This window comes from Cupressus sempervirens, chromosome 1 (genome assembly GCF_028749045.1).
Source record: "Cupressus sempervirens isolate cs-2001-9-10 chromosome 1, ASM2874904v1, whole genome shotgun sequence".
Taxonomy (NCBI): Eukaryota; Viridiplantae; Streptophyta; class Pinopsida; order Cupressales; family Cupressaceae; genus Cupressus; species Cupressus sempervirens.
In genome coordinates, this window is record NC_143118.1 from 705080642 (window position 1) to 705099687 (window position 19046).

The window sequence follows — 19046 nt, forward strand, 5'->3', positions numbered from 1 at the left end:
AAGTGATACAACCCACTGTGACTGATCACCAGCTAAGTTAGGAGATGTCATAGCCAAAGGAGTGTAATCAATAACAACACCTGCTGAAGCATCACTCCAAAACTCCTGCTCTAAGTCATGTATTATCAACCTATCAACTGCAGGACCTATCACCATGTCATGCCCATCACAACTCTCATCTTGAGGGATCAAACTATCCCATAACTGATGATAAGCACTAGGAACCAAAGTACATCTATGTATCATCATCTCATCAACATGGTCATCAAAGGTAGATTGATGAGCATACTTCACAGTGTAATGTCGATAGAATGCACCAATCTCAGTCAGTGGCTCAAACTGCAATCTAGATGTAACTAACTGCAATCGATCATTAACCAAGTTGGAACTAACTACTACCTCCGAAGATATGACCAAGGGAGTAGTGTTACTAGTAGGAACCATGCCAACTGCCGACTCACCAACATCACACATGATCTTTGATAAATCTCTAGTCTCTGTGCCATCAATACTAGAGGCCACCACCATGTCAAGCATACAACAATCTGCTACAACACCCAACTCAACTGAACCTAACTCTAGTGGGAATGAACCTTATATTCCAATGTTAGTATCAAGAATGGATGCATCCCCATCTCCACTATCTCTGACAATCTCGGCCATGGACATCCTCGGATCACCAAACACCACTGCTTGTGACTGTATAGAATCAGGTGAAGACTGTAGTCACTCTAACTCCATGGTCACCTTAGCCAAATGAAACTGTGACTCCTTGAAAGCCAACTGTGTACTCTCAAGAATCTCAGAAGTCACCACAAGCTGCTCAGTAAGCTCACTCACCTTATCTTCCTTGGCCAACAATGCATCATATGCTATACTGCCCCACTTCATAAGATAATCTCTGTCGGCTACCAACTGCATATAATCCTGTCTCAGAATCTAGATAGCCTCCCATAAAGAGTGGAACTCTGTCAAGGAAAGATAACTGCCTCCCTGCTCATCACTAGTAGGAGAACCCCATCCATAAACTGCTAACAACTGACGAGCAGCATCGAAATGCTGGCAAGTGATAGAAATGTCTTGGTCACTAACTCTCAACTAATTTGACACATGATGGCACTGGCTTGACTATCTCCTACAAACCTCCTCTGATGCACTATCTAAAGGAGTATCCTCAAAGTTACTAGTCTCTAGAGTATTACCATCCATATCCTGTGAATCAAATCTAAAACTCATATCAACATACGGAGTATCATAAACATTAGCATTGATGTCCAACTCCTCTATACCCAAGGAAACTAAGTCTTCAAAATTGCCCACTGCATCCTCCTAGATGTCAGCAATGCCAATATGATCCTGGGACTCATCTATACACACTACCAAATATGAAATATCATCAACACATTCTAGCAAGTATGGTCGACTGGATAAATGAACAAAGCCCAACATCGGTGTATAAAAACTAATACCAACATTGGACAAGCTGCTAGCACAAGAAAAGACAACACCGTGCAATCTGCTAATCAAATCCATGATAGCACCCAAACAAACACTACTACCAAAAAGTGTTAAAGATCTCTTGTCAACTGAATCCCAAATGCCAATATAACAATCTTGAGTCCATATCTGTAAACTAGAATCAGCTGGTAACTCAAGAAAAATCCTCACTTGAGTAATATGACCAATACCAACTAACTCCACATACCTATCATGATGAGATAATGAAGTCAAAATACTATCTTCACTCACCTTCAGCTGGCGGGATAAATCATGTGAAGTATTACCTGCCTCAACCTCATGTGATGAAGCATCTAACTGTGCCTGGTACTCTTTCTTAGCAAAGTCATGAATGCTCAATGTTTGCTCATCTCTACCAGGTATCTCACCATCCTGCACAACAACATCCTCATAATCATCATCTGAACCCACTACACTGTAGTCACTGCCTGTTGTAACTATACCATCCTGAATACCTGTGGCATCACCCTTTGACAACCTGTAAACAATTGTCTCAATTTGAGTATCAAGTTGACCGTTACTATCAATCTATGTAATATCCTTTGGCACCACCTCCTGTGGTAGAGTAGAATATGAGACCTCTACCTGGCTATCAGCTAGTTTCTCAAACTCCTCATGCAAGTTCTTGAGAATTGTGTCATCTGTCCTGTGAAAAAATCTGCCAAATAGAAATCCAGTCAACTTATCCACCTTAGCTGGGTCAGATAATATGTCATTCATTATACGGTGGTGCTCAACCAACTTTTTAGACATGTCATGGCTTATTTTCATAAGTTTATCTCGAATGTCTAAATAACCATCCTTTCTACTATTTTGACTCTGGCTATCAATTGTCCAAGATCGTTCCCTCTGAGACTCTGTACTATACCTGTCCATTCTGGATAAAGTAGAGTGTAACCCCAATAGGATATAACTTCTTCAAACACCAAGAACTAACATGAAAATGATTAGAAGTAGCATGCAACCATAGATTTGGACATGCAACTGATTAGAAGCAACATGCAACCACCAAATTATGACATGCAAGATCTGGGTAGTTGTCAAAACTGACATGCAAGATCTGGGTAGTTGTCAAAACTGACATGCAAACTTCTACAACCACCAAATTCACCAAGAACTAACATGCAAATGATTATAAGTAGCATGAAACCATAGATTTGGACATGCAACTGATTAGAAGCAACATGCAACCACCAAATTATGACATGCAAGATTTGGGTAGTTGTCAAAACTGACATGCAAGATCTGGGTACTTGTCAAAACTGAAATGCAAACTTCTACAACTACCAAATTCACCAAGAACTAACATGAAAATGATTAGAAGTAGAATGCAACCATAAATTTTGACATGTAGCTGATTAGAAGCAACATGCAATCATAAATTATGACATGCAAGATTTGGGTAGTTCTCAAAACTGAAATGCAAGATCTGGGTAGTTGTCAAAACTGACCTGCAAACTTCTACAAACCCTCAGGCTGGCAAGATCATGGCTCTGATACCACTGAAATGTCCCTTTTCTAATTTTTGTATGATATTTCCAACCTTTAATCATATCTTTAAGATCAAACAACTAATATCACAAAGATCCTCCAAATTTCTCAAGAAACCCCAAATCGGGTATGCCAGAAATGGTGCCAAAAGCTTCACAGCTTCACCTATTATTAATAAATCTGAAAATGGAAATTTTTACAGAAATTTCAGCAGCATAATAGCCTACAAAATGAAATTTCCAGATCTATATAGCCTTTACACAACAGCTCACAAATGTAGGACAAAAACTATGCTCATCGGGCTCCCGAAATTAACACAAAAATGCCCGAAAACACCACAAAAACACTAATAAACTCTCTCAGAAGTTTAATCACGTCTCAATACATATATTCAGCTCTATTTTAACATCTTAAAGTCTGAAATACAACAGCAACCAAAAATGATATGAAATGCTCAACTGAAAACACCAAACTCATGCAAAAATCACACCCAAAAACCCACAAATCTACACTGTTCAGCACAAAGGCAAACTCTGTATGAGCATGCACATGGAATGGCTTCAAACTCCCATCCTTAGCCTTCTTGAAAACCTACAAACTCCCATTCTTGGGTTTCCCTGGAAACCTGCAAACTCCCGTTCTTGGGTCTCCTTCTCCACAGGTTTGGCAGCCTCTGAAGAATAACAAAGAATGAGCAAAAATCAAGTTCTGGAATCAGCCCAAAATGCCTCCAAACCCCTTAAAAGAGGGAATAACTGTAACTCATGTCCAAGAGAGGTTAATGAAACATATTTTAATAATAATTTTCATTTATTAGTCCAACGGTTTCCAAAGATTAACCCCCTTTTTTTGAAACTTTACTTTCTTGGGCCTGCCTGCCTTAGCAAAGATTATTATTTTTTAATTATTTGAAAAGGGGACATGACAAAATGTTTTACATTTGGTGAGTAACCATAACATAATTCAAAAGGTGTTGTATTTGTACCTTTCTTAACTTGTACTCGGTTCAGTGTATGAACAACTACGCTTACAACTTCTCTCCAGTATTTTAGAGCAACATTCTTTTCCATCATTAATGTTCTGGCACAGTCAATTACAGATCTATTTCTTCTCTCAGCAATTCCATTCTGTGGGGGAGTTCTAGGAGCTGACATTTGTCTTTTGATTCCATTGTCATTACAGAATATCTCGAATTCATTTGATGTAAATTCACCACCTCTATCTAATCTTAGGCATTTCAAGCTTTTTCCAATTTCCTTTTCAACTCTAGCCACATACCACTTAAACATTTGAAAAGCATCAGATTTTTATTTTAAGAACATAACAGTCATCATCCTGGAATAGTCATCAACAAATAACATTATGTATTTATCTCCTCTATATCTTTGTATTTCTATTGGACCACATAAGTCAGTGTGAACTAACTCAAGTATCTCTTTAGATGTATAGTTTTTGCTTTTGAAACTTGATTTTGTCATTTTTCCTAGCTAACATTGTTTGCACATGATATTATCAGGCTTCTTTAATTTTGGTAAACCTCTGACTTTCTTCATTCTACTGATGTTGACTAGATTGTCAAAGTTGACATGACATAATCTTCTATGCCATAACCATTCATCATCAAATTTTGCAAGTAGACAAGAAACGTCATCCATATCAAGGTAAAACAAATTACTCTTTGTTTGTTCTCCTTTTCCTATCAATTTACCATCATTGTCATAGATTTTTGTAGTTTTGTTTTCAAATTCCACTTTGCAACCTACATTGCCTAATTGTGAGACACTCAGTAAATTGTAGTTTAATACTTCAACATAGTATGCATTGTCACATGAAATTTGTTCTGTGAGCTTAATGGAACCTTTTCCTTTGATTTGACATGGAGCATCATTACCAAATCTAACACTATTTCCATCATACTGAGTAAAGTTAACAAACTTACTTTTGTCTCCTATCATGTGATGTGAGCATCCACTGTCTATGATCCATCTGCCATTCTTGTTTATACATGTTACCAGTGTTGTGGCTTCTTCTTCATCAGATTGGTCCTTCATGGCTACATAAACAACTTCATCATCATTGTCATCAAAATTTTCTTCAACAATATAACACTTCTTACCTTTTTCTTTGTAATCTCTCTTGTCATCATCTCTTCTGTTCTTGTATTTGTTGCCTTCCTTGGAATCCTTTTTCTATGGACATCTTGCAGCAATATGACCTACTTCATTGCAATTGAAACAAATGATAGGCATCTTACCTTTGAATTTTCCTTTGCCCCTGTGAAATCTTCTAGCGAGCAATGCTTCCAATTGTTCCACATCTTCCTCATCAGTGCTACTGTCACTAGATACATACTTCATTTTTTTTCCTTTCCTTGATTTCACCTATTCAGAATCTTTCAGTGATAACTTGGTCTTAAAAGTAGATTCAACATTTTTAGGTTTGTAGTTGTCAAAGTTAGATAACTCAAATGCAGTGAGTCTACCTATTATACCTTCAAAGCTTAGATTATTTCCTGGTATACATCTTAGCTCTTGTATTGCTGATACTCTAGTAGCATATATAGGGAGCAAGGTTCTTAAGAGATTACTATTAACAGTATCTTCATCCAGTTGACCATTCAAGCATCTTATTGCACTTACCACTTCCTTTATTCTTGCACCATACTGAGCAGCATTCTCATTTTCTTCCATTTTCATGTCATCAAATTTTCCCCTGAGACTTTCTCTTTTTGCTCTTTGTTCATTCTGATCTCCTCCATAGATGTCTAATAGGGCTTTCCACATTTTGAATGCAATGTCACATCCTTTGATATCATCAAATTCAGCATAGCTAAGTGCAGAGGCAATTTCCAGCATTGTATGGTTGTGTTCTTGCTTTTTTTTCATGTCTTTAGCAGTAGGAACACCTGTTGGATCTACATGTTCAGTGACAATTAAATTTTGGGCATAATCTCCTATGGATCCAAGATGTAGCTTCATCAAACTTTGCCATGCAACAAAGTTTTCTTTGTTGAGCTTAGGAACTTCTCTCTTTGTCATTTTGATCTTTTCTGCTAGTAGTCCCTTTAAATTGAATCAGCAGTCAGCTTTGATGCCAATTGTTAGAATTCTTTTAGAATAACTGAGAGGGGGAAGGTGAATCAGTAATTCAAGGTCCAAACGCCTTATTAATACCTTTTTAATGAATCCATACCCTTTTCATCTATTCAAACTTAAATCAATCATATAAGCAAATTACTATAAATCAACATGCAAAGATAAAACATTCAAGATCAACACATGACACAATGATTTATGTGGAAACCCAATTTGGGAAAAATCACCAGTAACATGCTACTTGATTCTCACTCTTCTAAAGTGATGCCCTATTAAAAGCTTGCCCTATTAAAGGCTTACAACACACTGCTAAATGTGACCTTATTAGAGGATTTCACCAAACTGGTAGGAATGGGCCTGGTTAAAGGTCTTTAGAACATTCACTTGGAATGTCACCCTGTTAAAGGATTTTTCTAATGGCTGCTAAACCAACCTAAGTCCATAGGATTTATCTTACTATTACAATTGCTAGAAAGTAGCAATAATGATCTTTTGATCTGACATAACTTACAACATACTTTGCAGATTTCAAATCACTCTTTCAGTTCAATCCTTATGCTTGGCTTCAATTACTTCAGCTCTGACTACTTGTTTCCCTCTCAAGCTTCTTCTCCTTGAGTCTTATTACTCATTCTGCCAATGCAATCATTCTTTTGGTCATCTATTTAAACAGAGTTCCTGTGCTTTCTTCTCCTTAGCACATTCTACAACACTTTATGCTTTTATGCTTGACCACGGCTCTCTCTCTCACTATCCCCTCTTTTCCTCTATTTTTTTCATTAACTTATGTCTTCTTATATAGAAGTCTGATTTTCCTTTTGTCGCTCACTTTTTTTTTTCAATCTTAGGGTTTCAAAATGGGTTAGGTAGGATACAATGTATCTACCTCATATCTTGTTCTCTTCTAGAAACTTCCACAGTTGTATCTTAAAAATGTTCTACATGGTGTTCTGTGCCACCAACTCATCATTCTTATCTTCCTTTTAATTCACAGATTTCTAGATAACAACTTTGTCATCTTAAATTTGACGAATCTTTGATTTCCAAGATAATGCAGCAACTTGGCATTATTAAGTTACTGGCGCTTGGCACCTCTGTGTTACTCGACACCTATACCTTCTTGACACTTGGTTCTGCTCGGCACTTGATTCTACTCGGCACTTAATTCTGCTCGACACTTGATTCTGCTCGACACTTAATTCTGCTCGGCACTTGGTTTTGCTCGGCATCTAAACTTGCTCGACACTTTAACTAGGAATTTGCTCGGCTCTTACTAGCTTGCTCGGCTCCTTCTCTCTAATGTACTTAGTTTGAGCTTTACAAAAGACTTAGCTAAAACCTTAGATCTTTGATATGTTTTAGTGTGCTCATTCTTTGTATCTTTTAGTATGTAATCCAATACACTGTTTCATCAATGGCTTAAATGGTCCTTATATTTCGTTACAACATCATAACTTCAACCTTTCTCTAGGTGTTCTAGTTACATCTTATTGATTGCCTCCACCTTGAAAATCAACTAATTGATAGTATTTGGATCACTAAAGCAATTGTCATCCCTACGAGTAGCAAGTTTGACATCAATGACAAAACAATGATTGAGGAAATTCTTTACCAGTTCCATATATTATTCCAACAAATTTTCTTATGATCATTTCAATCATTTCCAACAAGTGTCTGCCAACTCATTAGTTCTTGTGATGTGAAGCTAGTGTCTACTGAGTGATGGGATGAGCATTATTTACCGAGTGCGAGCAAGGTAAACATAGAAATAAGTTTCTACTAAGTTACCCTATATCTATTGAGTCTCCAATGTTCACTGAGTTCAAAGCTATGTTGAGTGATTAGTATGGACCAAGCTTCTACTTCTACTGAATGTATGATGATGTCCAGTAATGTAGTCGATGTCAAGTATTAGAAGTTCACCAAGTTAGCTTATAGAACCCCAGCTTCCACATTTGGGTTGACTCAGTAATATTTGTGTTAACTTGTGTTTTGGCTGACCTTGCAAATATTAGAATTGGAATAGTATATATGTAATTTATTGTATCATTTTCCATGTATGGATATGTAATTTTTTGAGAAGAGTGAATGTGAATCAACAACAGAGAAAAGTATTTAGAAAGGTCTATAAGAACCAATAAAGTTATATATATCACAAGAGGTGATCTGTACTTCAAGGATCTAATTAGCAATCAAGTTGTAAGTTAGATCTACTATTTCATCCTAATAGGTGAATCAGATTCTAAATCCTTTCACAAGGTAGACTTAACAGTCTTTCTTTAAATCTCTTAATAGAGTGCACACTTCATTGTATGTTTGTAAAACCTCTAAAAAGGTGGATCTAGCGGTCCAAATTGCTCTTAATGGGGTAGAACATTAGAAGTGATCATTATAAGCCTTAATAAGCCAACTTTATACTACAGTATTGAAGTTTTGTTGGTATTATCCCCACCCCAATTTTACTTTCAATTTAGAAGGTTTTTGGGTCACCAAATATTGTGTTCATGTGTCATGAATGTTTATCTTTCAATTTCTCATGCATGAAGTAGATTAGATGAACTAATGGTGAATGGATTATGTTGATTAAGTGCTGAATTAGTTTAAAGTTTTAAGGTTACTGATTCACTCCTCCCCTCTCAGTAACCTAGCTAGTCTTGATTGTTTCCAATAGAAAAGATTTGGATATAATATTTATTTTAATAAAATATAATATGATTGAATAATTAAATTCAATAATTAAAAAGAGGATATATCTTATTAAATAAAATACATTTAATTCCTTTTGTACATTTTCTAAAGAGGTAATTTTAACTTAATTCAAGTATGAATACTTACATTTAAATTAAATTAAATCAATAGGTTTATTATAGCTAATTTGAGCTGATACTTAGGAATTAAATAAATAATGTGATTAATCCAGATTGGGATTTTTTGCATTTGACACCTAGGTCAAGTAGAAATTATTAGAATTAGAATTGTCTAATAAAATAGCACTTAGGAATGATTAAATAGACTAGAACTGGTTTAGAATGACAATGTGCCAATTTTGGGGTATTACACAATGTATCATGTCCATAAATAGTATGTGAAGAGTATATGATGAGAAAAAGTGTGAATTAAAGAAAGCTACAAGTAGTATAAGGGACAACAAATATTTATCTATCACGGTCAGGTGATCATTGCAATGCAAGGAATATCAACCAACAAATCAGACCTACAAATCAGAGATCAGCCACTGGTTCATCCTAACAAGTGTATCAGTCAAATCCTTTAATAGGGTAGACTTAAAATAGTCTTTACTAAATCTCATAACCAAGTGCATACTTCATTCTATGTTTATAAATCCTTTAACAAGGTGGACCTCACTATCTTTATTTCTCGTAATAGGGGAGATCACCAGAAGAAGTCAATTGTAAGCCTTAATAGGTTAAAGTTTTATACTACAATACAAAAGCTTGTGGGTATCATCCCCACCATGGTTTTACTTTCTAAATTGGAAGGTTTTTGGGTCACCATATCTTGTGTCAAAGTATTATGAATATTTATATGGTTTCGATCTTTCATGCATGCAATTAGATTAGAATATTATATGAAGGATTAATTGGTGAAGTAAGATAAAGTTTTATTGGTTCTTGATTCACCCTTCACTTCTCAGTTACCTTTCCTACCTTATATTTCTAAAAATTGGTATCAAAGGTTTTGGTTCTCACATTAGATCTTTAGCAGCTTGAGAAAAGATCAGAGACAATGGAGGTATAAAGGCTAGATAAGGCTATTGACAATGAAAATTTGGATCTTGAACTAGCCATTGGGAAACTCAAGAAAGAAAAATAGAAACTCTCTCAATCATTGAAAAGAAGGAAAGACCTTGGAGTACAAATGAATGAAAATCTCTACATTGAAGAAAGAATCAAAGACATATCCAGAAAGAAATTCAGAGGTAGCTAATGAAGTAATTAGAGACCTATTAGAAAAGAATTCCAATCTTCAAAAATTCGAAAAGCTAAAAGGAGAACAAGAAATCTAATCAATCAAATTATGTGAAGTCATGGAAGAAAAATACAAAGCTAAAGAAGAGATAGAAGGAAAGAATAATGAAATCCAACATCTATCCATTCAACAAGTAGACTTCATTGATCAACTCACTAATGAAAAAGAACTTATGAATCTAAGATCTGAGAATGAAAGAATGCATAGTGATCGCAATACAAAAAAATAAACCTATGAAAGAATGATGAAATATTAGGAAAGTGTTAATCAATTCAACGAACAAAGTCAATATAGATACAAAGGAAAAGCTAGCATAGGATACACAGAAGAAGGTGAATCATCTCAGGAAGGAGATCAAAATAATCAAAGACCTACCTACAATCATTATGGTAAGATAGGTCATACATCAATAAATGTTTGAGTAATGGTCAAGAAAAATTAAATGAAAAGTGTTATAGTTACAATAAGCATGGTCATAGAACAAGTGAATGTAAAGAGAAATCTAAGTTTGAAGGTAAATGTCACAATTGCAAGAAACATGGACACAAATCTTCAAAGCACAAAACCAAGCAATGGAACAAAGTAGAAGAAATTTTGAAAGCAATATTTGGATGGGACTACAACACATGGTGTAGATGTCACTACTATGGTAAATTTGGGCACATTGGAGCAAACTGTGTGAAACATCATCTGAGGAAACGAGATACTACAAAAAGGTGTTTTATTTGTATAGAACTTGGACATCTTGCCAAGAACTGTATGAACATAGGTAGAATTGAAGATGAAAAAAAAGCCAAAGCTGACAATATCATAAAAAAAATGAAGTAGCAATGGGTATCAAAATTTGTGTAGAATACAAATCAAGATCATGAAGTAAATGACACCCAAGTCAATGAGGTGCATTGTTCAACCATTTCAACTTAGTTCCTTATGGAGAGCACTAGAACTATGATTTATAAGAATTAATCTAAGATTAGTCATAGCCAACAACAAGAAAAATCCAATCAGCATTTGAGATGTATAGGGATCACCAAGCATGATGAAAAGTAGAAAACCTTACTAAGGAAAGTTGGTTTGCAAGACCTTATTAAGAAATGTTGGGTTGTATATTGTTGCAGACACAAAATTGGTAGTTCCTAACGAATGATAGTGACTCTACCAACTTGTAGATGTCTCTCAAGAATTAAAGAATAATCCAAGTGGAGGAAAGCCTCTCACCAAGAGAAGAGTGAATTTAGAGCTCCCAAGTGATTTGAGTATTTTTTGTTGAATAATTTTCAATTTTTTTAGAAACCCTACCATGCATGGCATCTTCGAGTAGTAAAGAAAAGAAAGGTTTTGAAATGTTGGTTTGTGGAGTCGACAACAAGCTATCTAATTTCAAGTTGAGTGTAGCAATTGTAGAGGCACTTGACCCAACTAGTGTATAGCCTCAACTTTTTCCTAAGGTATTACTCACATGACATCCAATCCTTTTATCATTGTTCTATCCAAGAACATGGAACCCTAAAGATGAATTAAGCATTCAAGGAATTGTGTTTGGATGGTGCATTAAAACTTGAATATCAGTATTTGGAAACCAAGGGCTTAGCACTTATCTCTCAAATGCCAAGAGACTTTAAGATCAAGTGGATGAGATATATCCTAAGTCATGTACATAGTGGGTAGTTATGGTTGGAACAACCCTTTCAGAATATGAATAAAATGATTCATAGAATCACTAGGCTTCTTATGCTAAACAAAGCAAAAAATTCCAAAACACTAGATCAGGTCGAATTGGAAAAATGAAATCTTGCCAAGTGGGATAGAAGATGTATGAAGATTAGTGGTGTAATAGACATGGAGCTAAAGTTTTGCATTCACATAATTGAACACAAGAATTCTAGCTCTAGTTAGTTAAACAACATATCATGTGAAGTTGTCAATCTTGCATACAAGGTTGTAAAGAATAACCTATCTTTCGACGTTACCGAGTTACTATTGAACAAGCTCAACAAGAATATAGAGAGCATCAAAGCATCAAAAAATAATCCATGTAAGTTCAGATCTCTATTAAAAATTTAACATGTTTATTCTTCTTCATTCAAAATCTTTTTCCTTCTAAAGGCACAATAGTGTGGAGGAGAGATGTTTCTATTTTAAATCAGATTAATGAGTATATAGCAGAGATGGGTGAATTTTTTTAAAGCATCATAGATAACTATTTTGAAATATTCAAAGAAAAGATGAATAATAGATTTTGGATTCCTAAGAAACTTGTACAAGACTATAAGGATTATATCTATTTTCATGGTGGACTATGAAAAAGTACACATTCAGGTAGTTAGACCTAGAGTAGCATGGGTTAAGCCTATAGAGTATGAGGTTAATATTGATGACAATAAAAACATCATAGAGGCCCTATTGAATGAGCCTATAAATCCTAAAGCTACATACTTTGGAACATATGATGAGGCTAAGGCAAGAACAGAGCTTGAGATCAAGCTACATTAGGTAGTGAATGAAGGAAAAGAGTAGAAAGGCTACTAAAAGATAGAAAACAAGAAAGTTCTCTAAATATTACTGAGGGAAAAGGTGATGATATAGAAGATTATGATGTAGAGGATGATTAAGAAGAAGCCAAATTTTAGGAAGAAGAGCCTCTAAGAAAGAAAGGTAAAGTTATTATACCTAGACCTACCAAGTCATCCCGTACTTTATTCACTAGAAGGGCAACCAAGTCAAGGAAGAAATTGAAGTTAGGTGAAGATGAAGCTAAGCAAATAATCTTCAAAATATCTACACCTACACTTCAATAAAGGTTAAAGAAGATGGAAGAAGGAGTTGGCATGGAAAACTTCAAATTTCTCAAGTATGAGACAAGGAATGAGGAAGAGGAAAGGAAGATTGATGATGTTGTTATAACCAAGCTAGGTAAATGGAAGTATTCACTAGATGAGCTTGCATAACAAATTCCTAATGAACTTATGCAAACAATAAGAACTATATGGGAGCATGCAAAGAAGACTACCAATGACATTTTTGAGAAGACCTTAAAGCAACTCATGCCAAATCTCAATAAGAAGGAGGTAAAAGAATCCTTGAAGCAAAATGAGAAGAAGTTCATTCTCAAGTTAAACACTTGAACAAGTGAAGGTGGCTATAACTACATGGAATAACATCTATCAGTTGTATCAAGCTAGTGACTTTGTTGTTCATGTTGATGACAACGATGATGAAGATGAGGAAGACAATGTAGAAATAAAAGATGATGAGCTAGATGATGTCAACCAAGATGATGAAGAGGAAGAAAAGAAAGCTACTAGAGGAATCCTTCTAGAGATTCAAGGCATTGAGGAAACAAATGCAAAGAAAATTGAACCAGTAGTCATGGCCTCATTTCCTCACTCTCTGAGCACATCCTTAGTGCAATCTACCTCAAAAAAATGTTCTAATGAGTTGGTTGTTGACACCACTACTATAATAAGAACCCAACCAAGCTCTAAATCTATTTAGCCCAATGTTACAATGACTGAAGTGTATAGTACTTCATTTGTCGAGTAGCAAGGTCCTCCATCATTAGGCTTGACCGAATAGAAATGAGGTATTTGTGTTGTCAATGTTGTTTCAACATTTTTTTCTATTCCAAGTATATGTATAGCTAGTAAAATGACAGTTGAGAAACAGTTTCAATCAAGTTTTGAAGTCCTAGACAAGGGAAAACAAATTGTTTCCATCATTCTGAAGGAAAATGGAAAAGAAGTAGAAGCTATTGATCTAAACGATGATATAGTTATTCCAAATTTGCATATCTCTACCCTCACCCATGATGAAATGGATACCATGGGTGAATTACTAAAGAAGAGAGCTAAGTATATAAAATTCAAAGAAGAAAAGAAGAAAGAAAATCAAGTTTTTGAAGACATAAAGACCATATTTGTTGATGCTCTAAGTATTGAGGTTGATAGTACTCAACCCATTCTTCATCAGTTAGCAGAAATTATCCACATATTCAATGAAGAATTGAATGGACAGGAGAATATACTTTGAAGAGAATAAAGAAAATTTGAGAACAAAGTGTTACAACAAGTTGCACAAAGAATTGTAATAGATCAAGTAGAGTTAGATACTATTCTTGGTTCATTAGAAACCTTTGTCAATAATGTTGTGTTATTATTTGTCAAGTTATGTGATACATCTATCTTTAAAAAGGATATCAAGGAGAGATTTTCTAGGATAGATGAAGACATGAAGGCAAGTGCAAACCAGATGTCACTTGACACAAGCCATAGCTCTATAGATTATTCAAGGATCTGATATCAGACAAATTTGCAAGTAAAAATATTGATGGAAGAAGCCAAGATTAGAGCCACACTTGCAAAAATTCAAGGCTTCATTCTTCCAAACATGGGTGCACTATAGAAACACATTGCTCATGCAAAGATGCTCATACATAATAACAACTTCTCCATAGATGATCAAATGATGAAATTATCAATAGAATTTTAGATTGCATTGCATGCAAGCAAGGTACTACAAGAAAATTGGGACAAGACAATGGTACTTATTCTAAAGGTACATCTGAATTCTTGTCACATTTTGGTATTATCATATAGTTATTATACACCTTTTGCATTTATCTCAAAAAGTGAGAGAAATGAGTATTATATGAATAAGAATGAGGGATAAGTAATATGTAAAGAAGGAGAAATATACTATACTCCATTTGTATGTATATAGGAGATATATATGTATGGGGGGTAGTATTGTATGGATAAGAAAAAACTACACCTTTACAAAAGCAATTTTGAAAAATGAAAAAAAATAGAGTATGTTATTGAGCCATAGTAGATGGAAGTCAAAAATAAATTGAAGACATAGAATGATGGAAAAGGAAGTTTTAACTTATAGTTTTAAATGATCAGATTTTTGTTTTGGTAATTTTTTTGTCACTATTTCCAAAAGGGGAGATTGTTGACATTAAGGTCAATTTGTCTATCAATAACTCAACACTTAGTCAATTGGTTACATTTCTACTAAGCTCTGTAGCTCCTACCAAACTTGTCATTTAGTTTGGAGTGTTAACTAAGTGATTTAGTTGTTCTTGAGCTAAGTAGTTAGAAGATAGTGTCTACTGAGCACCTGAGTTAGTTTGCAGTGTTTGCCAACTACACAATGTTTACCGGGCTTCACTAACAAAGTTCAGTGCAAACCAAGCATAGGAGACACTACTGAGCTATTCAATAATAGTAATGAAGATCATAGTATTAACCAAGTCCAACAATGTCTACCAAACTCACACGATTAACAAAGAGGATCTAGTGCTTATCAAGTCATATAGTGTCAACTGAGTGATCCAGTTGCTCTTGAGTTTCTTAGAGTTCACCAAGTCACACAATCCTAACTGAGTTCAAGCTACTTGGAAGTGATTAGTATGGACCGAGATTCAATTTTAATTGAGTGCTAAAGATTTTCAACTGTTGATAGTGTTTGTCATGTATCAAAACATCACTGAGTTTGTCTTCCAAACTTTAGTTACAATATTTGGGTTGACTTTGTGTATTACAATGAAATTGGTATTGTAGCCGAATCCACTAAGGTATGATTTGGATTGGTATATATGTAATACATTGTATCATATCCATAAATAGTATGTGAAGAGTATATGATGAGAAGAAGTGTGAATTAAAGAAGGCTACAACAAGTATAAGGAATAGCAGAGATTTATCTATCACAGTCATGTGATCAATGCAATACAAGGAATCTCAACCAACAAATTAGAGTTGCAGATCAAAGATCAACCCCTAGTTCATCTTAACAGGTGCATCAGTCAAATCTTTTAACAGGTTAGACTTAATAGTCTTTGCTAAATCTCTTAATTGAGTACATACTTCATTATATGTTTTTAAACCATTTAACAACATGGACCTCATAGTCCTTATTACTCATAATAGGGAAGATTACAAAAATTTGTCAATTGTAAGAATTAACATGTTAACTTTATAATACAACACTAAATTTTTAGGTATCATCCCCACCCTGGTTTTACTTGCAAAATTAGAAGATTTCTGGGTCACTATATCTTGTGTCAAAGTGTTATGAATGTTTATTTGGTTTCATTCTTGCATGCATGCAATTAGATCAAAATATCATATGAAGGATTAATTGATGAAGTAAGATAAAGTTTTATTGGTTCCTGGTTCACCCCTCCTCTCTTAGTAACCTTGCCTACCCTATATTTCTAGCATATATATCAATATATGTATTGATGTGTGTGTGTGTGTGTATCTATATGTATATGTGTTGATATGTATGTGTGTGTGTGTATGTACACACACACACACACACACACACACACACACAGATATATGTATGTATGTATGTTTACACACACATATATATACACCAATACAAATATATATATATATATATGTATATGTATATGTATATGTATATGTATATGTATATGTATATGTATATGTATATGTATATGTATGCACACACACACATACATATATTAGATATCTGTGTGTGTGTGTGTGTGTGTGTGTGTGTGAAAACTTGTAAGGGAGGTAGTGGGGCCACCATCCCCTACCACAACTTGTAATAAGTGTAAGGAGGGTTAGCCCCATGGAATAATATTAGATATTTTTATTTCAACTTTCAAATTAATATTTACTTATTAATTAATTAATATTCATTTAATCAATAATTATTAATTAATTAGTTTTATATTACTTTTTATTAATTAATAAAAATAATTTTTTAATGTTGATTGTATACATGTATAGGTATCTATTGATGTATAATATATGCATGTCTATGCACATATATATGTATATATGTATATTGTGTGGACATAGACAAACACTTGGAATGATTAATATGTATATAAATATCTAGTCAAATTGGACTTCAATTACTAAATATTTTTTTTGAATTACTCAAATGTATAATTTGATTTGGTTTCCTTTTTATACTCTATTGCATTATTTATTGTTTCTTATTGAAGAATTAAGATGGCTTTAGGATTGTATAGTAGAGGATAAGGGGTCTTACTTTCTATTGCGACATGTGTGTTTTATTGCATGCATTCTGATTTTTATTGTCATCTAGATTCTTTGAAATGACATTGGCCTATTTTAAGCTCATGTTAGCTATGTATATTTCTTAGAGTATTTTTGATGATACAGTCATATGAGACTAGTAAATTTTGTATTATTTTAGGAAGTTAATTGGAGTATCATTTATACATTGTGATGTTACTTTGATTTTTGAGCTTAGAGTAGGTTATGTAGTTGTATAAAGTGAGAGTGGCTTATGATGGGGGGGAGGTCCCTAGGTGGCTACCAAAGTAACTCATTATAAATAATGTAATAAATGATAGCATAATACATTAAGTGTGTTTTTCAAATGGATTAATAAGATTTATGTGCCTCAACCATACCTTGAGTGTTTGTACATGGTAGAATGGAGTGTGAGATGATAGTTTCTCATTATTGAGATATTGTTCTCTAACATGGACTTGTTAGAAAGGTCAAAGTTTTCATTTCACCAAAAGATTGACCTATTGTTGCCCAATACAACCAATAGCCTTATATAATCACAAGAGGTGGTTAAGCTATATCTTGAACCCCATGAGGGATGTTAACCCATTGCCAAAATTCCCCCTCATAATGCCACTCCACGTGGTCTCTAGGATTCAAACCTGTGACCAAACTCTCATATCAATTGTTAGAAAGGTGAGATATATTGTTGCACCAAAAGATGGAACTATCAATGCCCAATACAACTAATTTTCTTATAGAATCATAGTAGGTAGTTAATCTATGTTGCAAATCCTAAAAGTAACATCGGCCAACTACCAATAATACTACCATTTGTAATTACAGAGTTGAATTATGTGATGACACTACCCTATATGCATCTTAGGTTTCCTACATGCATTAGTTGCCTCTAGTAGAAATCATGTGTATAGTACATTTTGTGATAAAATTTCTTAGAATCCCTTGTATATATCTTTTTAGTTTTATATATTTTTATCCAAGTGGGGTTTGTTGTTATATCTTCAGCATAGTGAGAGTGGACCACTACATTCCACATGTTGAATGAGTGATTCTTTTACAATTAAGATCAACATTTGTATAATTATACTTGAACAATCCTGGTTGTTGTTTCTATTTACTTGTTCATTATTGGAGACATGCTCCTCTCCTTCACATAAAGAATTTTGTATTTGGTATTATTGTATCAAGTTGTGATACCTTTGCTTGATAGTAACTATGCACTTTTCTTTTCTTTTTTTCATTGCGGACTTTGTAACTTGTGTAATAAATGTTGGTATAGTATTATTTTATATTGTTTCAATTGAATCCATGTTTTCATTTACATGAGGATGGACTTGCTACTCATTTTCATATGTGAGTTCTTGTGCTTAATGTTAATCTAAATTATTAATTAACATTTTTGTAATTTTATAATGTAGAACCTTTGAGAATTGTAACCTATGATTGTATTTACTTAACTATATGTTTCATCTGACATTATGTTTCTTTTTTTTTATTATCAATAAAATAGTATAAAAATATATATTCTATAAATTTAATATTATATTCTAGATTAGAATTTTATTTTTTTTTGTAACAAAAAAAAATTACAAAATACAAGAAAATACCTTTCAAAATATTTAACCCTTTCTAAAACCTTGAATGTCTAGTTTTATTTTTATTATTTCAATCTTGTCTTAATGTTTTGGCTTTTAATTTTTGAACGCTCACACGTAGTATGTGTCAAATATACATTGTACACTTTAAATTTGATGATACAATAATTATAGCATTCTCACAATAAACATAATGGCTATGTACTTGCCTTTAGCTATGCAATTAATCATAGTTTTGATTTTATATGTATATTTATCTATAGTTTAACATAGCGCTCATATTTTTATGTATACATATACAGAGGAATAAT